Source organism: Rutidosis leptorrhynchoides, chromosome 4, assembly GCF_046630445.1.
Source record: "Rutidosis leptorrhynchoides isolate AG116_Rl617_1_P2 chromosome 4, CSIRO_AGI_Rlap_v1, whole genome shotgun sequence".
NCBI lineage: Eukaryota > Viridiplantae > Streptophyta > Magnoliopsida > Asterales > Asteraceae > Rutidosis > Rutidosis leptorrhynchoides.
The window spans coordinates 619,862,618-619,870,147 of record NC_092336.1 but is presented as its reverse complement, the minus strand read 5'-3'; the positions used below and the strand labels follow the sequence as shown (position 1 = coordinate 619,870,147).

General features: G+C 32.9%; 1 long non-coding RNA gene across 6 annotated transcripts; it reads left to right on the top strand.

The window, feature by feature from the left end:
* Positions 1 to 1,228: 1,228 nt before the first annotated feature.
* LOC139904116 (uncharacterized) lies at positions 1,229 to 3,713 on the top strand. Of its 6 annotated transcripts, none has more exons than XR_011778671.1 (6): positions 1,254 to 1,345; positions 1,630 to 1,677; positions 2,479 to 2,565; positions 2,732 to 3,179; positions 3,292 to 3,361; positions 3,439 to 3,713. It is a non-coding gene; the product is annotated as an uncharacterized lncRNA (long non-coding RNA). The 6 variants fall into 6 exon arrangements; XR_011778670.1 differs by having other exon boundaries at positions 2,479 to 3,006; positions 3,104 to 3,179; XR_011778667.1 differs by having other exon boundaries at positions 1,242 to 1,345; positions 1,627 to 1,677; positions 2,479 to 3,179.
* Positions 3,714 to 7,530: the final 3,817 nt, after the last annotated feature.

Sequence of the window (7,530 nt, the reverse complement as noted above, 5' to 3'; positions counted from 1 at the left end):
CTTCCTATGTTTTCACGATTCCATTCCCATATCCACTCATCTTCAACCAAACGATCCGCCACCAACACCTCTTTGTTTGATTCTAAATGACATAATCTATTGTATCGAGAGGCCAAAGTAGCATTTCCGATCCAATGATCAAGCCAAAAACGAACCCGAGTACTATTACCCACCACTAGTCGTAACACTACTACATTTCGGCTCATTTAGAGCCCTTCATTTAGACGTGTTCACTACATAACACGTCTAATTTATCAAACGGAACACGTCTAATTAAGGTTTTTACAAAAAAAAAACACGGAACACGTCTAAATAATAGTAGCAACACGTCTAATTAGAAACCTGCAACACGTCTAAATAAGTATAACACCTCTAATTGGTAATCACGTCTAATAACTTTTAACAGGAACACCTCTAATTGGCAACACTTCTAACAAGTATTTCAAGGAACACGTCTAATTAACAACACGTCTAATAAATTTTACCAGGAACACGTGTGAATGAAAAAAAAACACGTCTAATTGGAAACTCCTCTAATAAGTTTTGCCAGGAACACGTCTAAATGACGAACACGTCTAATAAGTTACAAAAAACACGTCTAATTAGTTTGCAACAAACGCCTTTTAACTGGAACACGTCTAAATAAGTTTAAATAAGTTAACGGGCTATATAAGTTAACGAGCTCCGTTTAATCAACCTAACCCTTACAATTCTATTAACATAAGTTAACAGAACACGTCTAATTATACTTTTTAACCTTCCCTCATCTTAATTATTATATTTATCATTATCCAGTGGCGGATCTAGGTTTCGTAGTCAGTGGTGTCACACTGGTTAAAAGTTAAAAAAATATTACACTATCCTGTGGTGTCACAAAAAAAAAAAAATACACTATCCAATGCTATCACTAGTTAAAAACCTTGAAAATTTTCTACTGCAATGCGTATTTCAGTGATAGCTTGTGCTACCACTGGAGATATAATAGATCCGTCATTATTGTTATCATTATTATTATAATTTATAATAATTATAATCATCTATCTATCTATAGTCTATAGTTTTATATAAAACTCTAAAATAATGATATCATTGTATGCTTCTAAAGTTGTAATAGGTGCTTTCAAAGGTATACCTAGATCCTAAATTAATTTGATGATGTAATATTTACAAATTAATACTATATTTTTTCACGATTTTAATTTATCGATTGATAAATACTCCGTACAATTGTTCGGTTGCCTCCACGCATCAAACTTCCAATAAAAGCCCTCTCCCAAAAACTAAACTCCCAATTTGTCGATTGAACCGTACAGTAACATTGAAGCTTCTTTGAATTTTTTCACCGGTAAGTTCAATTCTACAACCTTATTTTCAATTAAATTCCTTAAACTATACATGATTTAGTTGACTTCAATTGTAGATTAAGTTCGTTTTTTGTTTTAAGATCCGTTTTTTTCGTCAACATCCTCTTGAATTTTATATTTGATTTAAGTTTTGGCTGGAATATTGATTTGTGCCGGATGAATTTTGTTACGGAGTATATTTTTACTTAGGGTTTCGATTTTTACTTTTGTAGTTGTTTTATTGAGGTTTGAAACAAATATCAAATTGATCATCTTCTTGAAGCAGGTTTGCCCTAACTTTTCAATATTGAACCGCTTCACAAAGTCGCATAAGGTAATTTTGTCAACTAAAATGTGGTGATACCAAGTAACATAAAACCATCATGTGCAACTTTTGTGGTTTGCTATAGATTATTGTTAATTTCTTTGTTACCTGCAACTTGTCATGTTTAGTCTGGAAGAGTGTTATGAATTTGAAATAATTATTCATATATTTTTGGGTATGCTTAAATGATTGAAATACATGTATTTGATCATTTGTGTGTGTATGCTATTAGGTGAAGGTCCTATCCATCGACAGCTTACAAATAGTAGTTTTTGTATAAAATGAATTAAAGGAGTGGTGCAATTTAACATGATTCTTGGTTACTTATAAACATTTAGGGTCTTGCACCCAATTTATAAGTAATATTGAATTTAGTTTCTAAATATATTGTTTTATTATACACAATCATGACCCAATTGTTTGTACTCCGAAACCAAACAAGAAGGTTATGTGCCAAGTGGTTTTTGATCGTCTTTATATATGATATGGGGCCTATGATGATGAGTTACTATGTGTTTCTATTTTACCATCTATGCGTTGGTATAAGTTTTTCAATTCACGGAATTATATAGGCATAAAGAATAAGTATATATGGTTGCATAGGCTAACTGTGTTACAATAATATTTTAATACTAATACAATACAACCTAAGTTAATTTTATAAAGTACACCTTATGTACACTGTTATGGCAATGTATTATTGCACTATTTATTGGAGTTTGGGATATAATTATGATTTATGCAATTATTACAGTTGCATTTTAATTTTTATTGACTATTGACTATACCGAAAATTATGTGGTGATTTAGGTGACTCAAAGGATTTGACAAATGGACAAAAATCACTGCAACTTTCATGTTGCCTCTATTATGCAATCTGCTTATCAAGCGTATGAGGTAACGCTAAGTAGCATTTGCTCTTCTTAAATTATATAATGGAGGAATATTAGAGTTTATTTCTGCCATTTAACATGTTTATATTGTCAAGTTAGATGTTATTTTTATCCATGTTCTTTTCAAACCAATGTGGTATGACTAATTGATTCCTGTGTACAACATATAGATGAGCCATAAGAGAATATCATTAGGCATATGAAGCTATTGACACTTTCAGTAGCTGTAGCAAAGTAGCACTATTTTTTTTATTAAGGTTTGGGTCATGTTCAAATGTGGTCGAGTCTGAGAATTGGCGTTAGTGGAATCCTACTACTGTGGTTTTGGACAACAAGATTAAATAATATGATACATTATGAGTTTGATTTTTAATTTCTTATTCAATGACCAACTTTTGTGATTTTGAGATCTGGCTTATGAAGAAAAGGTTCATATACCTTCAAGGTGACAATATCTACTTACTGCATTTTTAATTTGGTTGATATTTACTTTTCGTTTTTGTTGGTACTAATTTTGACAAAAGTAAAATATGTTATTTTAGCTCATCATGTGATGTCGACTGTATTGGATGTTTGCAGCTCCACATATATGGTTTTTTGACGCTGTTGATATTGAAGGTATATTATTTTTATCTTTGCAGCAACTTTGACTGTTATTAATGATATGAAAATACTTTTTTTTTTTTGCTTTTGGGTTTCCTTTCAAGAACTATGTTATGTTAATTTGCAGCTGAATTTGACAGTTGCAGTAGGAGAACCTAACACAAAAAAGATCTCTAGTTAATAATTTCTCGTTCAAGGTATCTTAAATATCCTTTCTAAGTACAAAGCATTACATAACTAAACATGTGAAATTATTTTATAATGTTGTTGGCAGAGGGAGAGGGAGGCAAGACTGGTAGAGGGATGGCAAAGAACCAACTATAGCTACCTTATATTAGTTTAGTGTTTTATTAGTGTTTTTTAGTTTAGAATTCATCCATTGTAAATTACATTTATGACTTTTTTGTACATACATATATATATATATATATATATATATATATATATATATATATATATATATATATATATATATATATAGTTTGGTTTTGTAGAAAATTTAATTTGGTATATTTGATGCATTTTGTATTTGGCGGGTGTTATTTGAAATATTTGAGATTTTAATTTATTTGGTGCTAGAAATTATTTGGCGGTATTTGACAGGTATTATTTAAAATATTTGAGTTTAACCATGGTTAACATTTACTAGAACACGTCTAATTGCAACTAACGGAACACCTTTAATTGCAACTAACGGAATACGTCTAATTGCAACTAACAGAACATGTCTAATTGTAAATAACGGAACACGTCTAAAAGACATAACGGAACAGCCTAATCTAACGATTTGACAACACGTCTACTTGAGAGTTTTTAGAGCGGTTCCTTGAACCGCACTATATGTCACAACTCAATTGAAGACGTCACATGTAGACGTGTTGTTCAACACGTCTAAAAAGGATTTTCCACACGTCTAATTGTGCCGGAATGTAGTAATGTAAGACATTAGTAGGTACTCCCTCCGTCTCATTCCAATAGTCAACAGACAAAAAAACGCAGTTTTAGGAAATCCCATTAACTTCATTCTCCACCAATGAAATATCTTCTCTCTTCAGATCCACCCATGAAATATCATCTTTCCTTTCTATTTATGGAAGTGGACTATCAGAATGGGACAGCCCAAAATGGAATACTGCCCTATTGGAATGAGACGGAGGTAGTATTAAACCATCATGCATAGATGAAGTGCAAGCGGACACAATCTCCTGTCATGTTCCATTGACATTGCAAGTATCAAAAACCGAACCGTGTATCTCTTTAATGACTTGTGACCAAAGGGAACCATCCAAACTATGATATCTCCATCGCCATCTATGAAGAAGTGATAAGTTAAAAGCTTCAATGCTCCCGATGTTAAGACCACCCTTGTCAAAAGATGATAAAACACATTCCCACTTCACCCAAGGCATCTTTCAAATATCTCCATGGCCACCCCAAAAAAAATCGTGCACGAAGCGATTCAAGAACTTTAACCACGGTTTTCGGGCATTTATAAATAGGCATTGGGTAAATGGAAAGACATCCCAAAACCGATTTTACTAAAGTCAATCTTCCACCAATTCAAAGGAGATTTGCTTTCCAAGTAGAAAGCTTAGCTCGAAATCTATTAACAAGGACATGCCAATTATTGATCAACTTCATATTAGCTCTGATCGTAACACCTAAGTATGTCGTTGGAAATGAGCTAATTTGACAACCCGTGATAGAGCCTAAATTAGCCACCTCTTCATTAGTAACCCCTACACCGAACACGTTAGATTTTGCCACATTAATCTTTAATCCTGAAGCTAAATAGAACACTTTTAGGACCCGCAAAATGTTCTCTAAGTCGTCTCTACACCACTTCGACATAATAATGACATCGTTGGCATATATAAGATGAGATAAATCGATGTTACCACCAATATTGATACCTCGAACAAAATTAGCATCAACAACTTTTTTAAATGCCAAGTGCAAACCCTCCATAATGATGATAAAAAGAAAAGGACTTAACGGATCTCCTTGACGTAGTCCTCTCTTAATCGGGAACTCTTTTGTAGGACTCCCATTAATAAGAACTGACGTTTTCGCCGACATTAGACACCCATTAATCCATCGACACCATTTACTACCGAAACCAAGCGACGAAAGCATGAAATTCAAATACTCCCAACTAACCGAATCATATGCCTTCTCAAAATCGACCTTAAACAATAACATCTATTGATTTCTTTTTGAGTTCAACTAGTTTAATATCTACTCGAAAATTGTCAATCGTCAGACTAAAGTGACAAGAAGATCATTTCTTAAATTTTTATATGTTCTAATATATCAAAGAAAAAGGGTAGTTTAGTCATTAAGTGCTCAATGGACTTTTTCATGTAATAAATCGTGTTTGGTGTGCGTTTTTTATCTTAAAAAAAAAAAAAAAAAAAAAAAAAGAATTTTCGCTAGCAAAAACTTGATATAATCCCGACCAATGTGAAACTAAACTTTTAGCCGAAAATTGGACTTGGCCTTGATGTATTGGATAATAAATTGGGCTTCTAGCATTATATTATTGTAGTCCAAAAACATCTGGATCTACTTTACGTCACCACACACCACAATCGCTCTTGGAGTTTATTGGTTAAATGCTACTGGGCCTACTAGGATCCCATGGCAAACACCTTATCAGTTATCTCTTAGGTACTTTTGCCCAACCTTCAGGGCAGTGTGGAGTCTAAGTAATGACCCATAGGGTCACGGGACATCGCTAGTTTAAAATTATTAGTAGAAAATATCCTGTAAATTATACAGGACACTACTAAATTTAACTGGAGGACCCCATATCTTTTTCGAATTTATAGTTTTTTCTTTAAAATGTATAGGACACCACTACATTCAACTACTCGGGCCCAATATATTTTTCGAATATGTAGTTTGTTGAAAGTAAACAACCACTAAAATATCATCCAAATATAATTAGTAATGAAAAATTTTTCACAACCCCATTGAGTTTGCATCCTGGAATCGTCACTGCTTCAGGCCCAAATTACTCCATCTAAACATTATTGTCTTTTTACTCTTTTGCTAAGATACGAATAGAATTACCAAAAATAAGCAGTCGTGGAGGGGGAGTTGTCTAATAGATTAGTTAGATTTGTGATCAATTTAGGAAGTGATTTCTTTTGCACAATAAAGATTTGAGTTGTGTTTGGGTTTTAGCTTTTAGGTGGACGAGTTTGTGAGAAAAACAAGAATTTATTAGTCATCTTTCACTGTTCCGTGTGGCTGTCTTAATGATTCAATAAAAACGATGATGAATTCCGTTATTGTAATCGTAATATAAAGTTGAGTGTGGTGAGAGGAAGTTTAAGAGTGTGAGAGTTGAGCGCCTCTTAACTTTTAATGCACTCCATTTTTTGTATATTGGAGTTTAAAGTGGCCTACAGATTTCGTGATTTATATTATCAGTGTTCGACGCAAAACATTTTGTGTTTAGGGGCTTTCAGTATTGTGTGTTCACTTATTAATTGAACATGATTGTGTGATGTGTTTTAGTAGCTGTCCCGACAAGTGGTATTAGGGCGGGTCAATCCCAACATCCTTTTCATGCTTCATTTGATGAGGGATCAATGTTTTAATTTTTAAACGTAAGATGATATTTTATGCAAAGGGTCCGCAAGTCACATAAATGATAAAGTTACTGTTAACGTTCTTAATTATGATGCAATGTACTAGGTCCCGATATGGATTTGTTTCTCTTTCAGGGCACTATTTGGAGACTGTTGGGGAAATAAAACTACATAAATACAGGGTTTAATAGCAACATATGGCTCAAGAAGGCTTAGATCATGTGACCTGTGGTCCTTAAAACTGTAGCTTATTGTTGAAAAATACACGGTTCACTAAAAACATCGTACTAATCGAGCTAAGGACCACTATTTAGGTCCAACACTTGCTCTTAACTAGTTGTCGAACCCTCGCTTCGCGCCGGAGGTTCGGTTTTCAGTGTATTTTATTGCGTTTAGTTTGAAAAATTATTTCGTGGCTAACGATGATGTCGTTGAAGCGAAATTCGAGTCGAACTAAAAAGTATAACCCATCAAAGATTTAAATGTTATTTTAAATTAACAATATATGTGCATCTCAGCATTTCACTATGTGTTAAATTTATACATATATATTCAATCTTATTCTGAAATGTTTTGTTTTTCTATATTTGTATTTTATTCTTATATTTGTTTTATTTTGTAGGTTTTTTATTTTTAATGATTTAAAGAGTTATGTTGCTGGATGGTGATAGTGAAGACTTAAGGGATCATTTTGTGAAGTCTATAAGCTGCAAGGACCAAAGTGCAATATGTGGATATATATATATATATATATATATATATATATA